A 2,510-nucleotide genomic window follows, 5' to 3' on the forward strand; every position below is an offset into this window, starting at 1 on the left:
TTCAAGCAAATAGCCCTCCCCAAAGAGATAATATTGCCAAATGTTATCTCATATATGTGTATTTATAACTCTTTATAGGTAGTAATATTTTGTCTCAGCTACAAGCTACAATAAATATCCTTGCCCGTATAGCTTGAAAATGTATGTACAAATATAATATTGACAATAAAAATCCTAACACTGGAATCCCTGGAAAAAAGAACAAGGGCGAGTGTGTTGTAAACATTAATGGACATCACCACATCTCGCCTCCAGAAAGGCTACAAGACCGTAATCTTGAGTACAAGTGCCTGTTTCATCCACTAGTTTTTTATCACCTATTTAAAATTTTCCCAACCTGTTAGCTGAAAGTATTATCTCTTTATTTTCTGATTTTCCATGACTCTAATTAAAAGAGAGATTGAATGTATTCTCATACATGTTCTAGCCTTTTGTGTTCCTTCAATTGCTTATTTTTTCTATTTGTTCATTTTTTGGAAAAACAAAACAAAAACAAAAACACCAAAGTATAGTTGATTTACAATGGTGTATTTAATTTTTGCTTTACAGCAAAGTGACTCAGTTTTACATATTTATATTCTTTTCATATTATTTTCAGTTGTGGTTTGTCATGGGATATTGAATATAGTCCCCTGTGCTTTACAGCAGGACCTTATTGTTTAACTATCATGTATATAATATAATAGTCTGCATCCCTTCAAGTGCTTATAGTTTATGGATATGAAAAGATGGTGTTAAATAAGCCTAAAGTGTTTAAGTAGAATTTTTTTTTCAAGAGTTATACATTGATTGCTTGATGTTTGTTTTGGGAGACAGATTGTATAAAATTTAATGCAGCTACTGCTTCCCAGTCTTTTCTGCATTTGACCTCAACTGAGTCACTATTACACAGGGAGGGTTAGGAGCAAAATAAGTCTGAAGGTGAAAAACTGAGTCACTAACCCAGAGGCAATAATTATGCTCCAAAAATGTTATGATGTCTCCACTCTGCAAACACAGAGCTAGTTCTCATCAAAATGGCATTTAGTCCAATGGTTACCTGATAGAGTCATGTGAGACAGCTTACAAAGCTGATGAGTGGCCCTTGAGCATGTGTCATTATGCAATATTCCAATAACTAATTAGCACAATGGATTTTGGTCTCAATTCAAGTGCTGCAGAACATCCATTTCATATGTCCCATGTTTGTCACTGCCTCAGAGAATTTCCATTAAAGTAGGTTTGCTCCCAGTAAGAATTCCACAGAGAAGCTAAGACATGTAAGAATTTTAGGAGCATTGAATGAGGACCGATTGCCAACTGTGTGATTATTTTTTCAACACCTTAATCATGTAACATCTAAAATATCTGACTTCTTTGTCTTCAGATCTTTTCCACCTCTATTTCTTAGGTTTTCTAATTGCTGTTGTTGTTGTTGTTTAGTTGCCAAGTCGTGTCCAGCTCTTTTGCAACCCCGTGGACTGTAGCCTACCAGGTTTCTCTGTCCATGGGATTTCCCAGGCAAGAATGCTGTAGTGGGTTGCCGTTTCCTTCTCCAGGGAATCTTCTTGACTCAGAGATCAAACCTGAGTCTCCTGCGTTGGCAGGTGTGTTCTTTACCACTGAGCCACCAGAGAATCCCTTTCAGCTTCATACTTACCTATTTTTTTTTAACAAAATCAGCATCCTGTCTCCTAGCTAGAAAGCACCTTACAATCTGAGTAACTCTGTACAACCACCACCTTTCCCTTTTATCTTGATAATAGTGGTTACCATGTCCTGAAGCCATGCTATGTGCCAGGCAGTGCTGCTAGCTCATTATCATTACCCCCTTTTTATAAATAGAGCCTAACACTCAGAGAGGTTGGAAAACTTGCCCAAAGTCAACTTTGAGTAAGTTGCAGAATCAGCATTAGCAGATTTGGAGGTCTGATATATTCTGCAAAGGAAAAGGAAGGACATTTTTGTTATGAGATATGGCATTTCTCAGAATAAATTTTGTTGGATCTGCTACTTAATCACCAACAATGCCAAGGCCTCTCTGTACATTACTCTGCCTCTGTATACTTAGCTGTCCCTTCAGTGCTCTGACTACTTCTGTTTAATCCCGTTTAAAGATTATAAGGATGAATAAGGAAGCCTGTGCTGTATGACCCTTAGCTTTTCAAACGTGGAGAAAAATGCCTTGTAAGGAATAGAGTGAATTCTTGACTCCTCAACTCATTTTTTTGAGCACATTTTCCTCATGGAAATGGCTATAGATGGACCCCTTCCTCTGCTGCCTTCTCCTTCTGCCCCCAGAGTCCTGTAACCCATCAACTAATCATATTTAGGCTGATTTATGAAAAGAACTTGGAAACTTGGAAAGAGAATTAACCTGGAGGAAGGGGCCTAGAAATAGACCAAATGTTGTACTTAGACTGGATGATGGAGCCCTTTGAAAATATCTTTAAAGGACAAGAGTTTCAGGAAAGCATTACTCCGTAAGTGTACATTTTGACAACCTTCTGGGATAGTACCTTGGCTTGACT

Source organism: Bos grunniens, chromosome 22, assembly GCF_055505025.1.
Source record: "Bos grunniens cultivar Pamir isolate PY7600 chromosome 22, Bosgru_T2T1.0, whole genome shotgun sequence".
In the NCBI taxonomy this organism is placed as follows: Eukaryota; Metazoa; Chordata; class Mammalia; order Artiodactyla; family Bovidae; genus Bos; species Bos grunniens.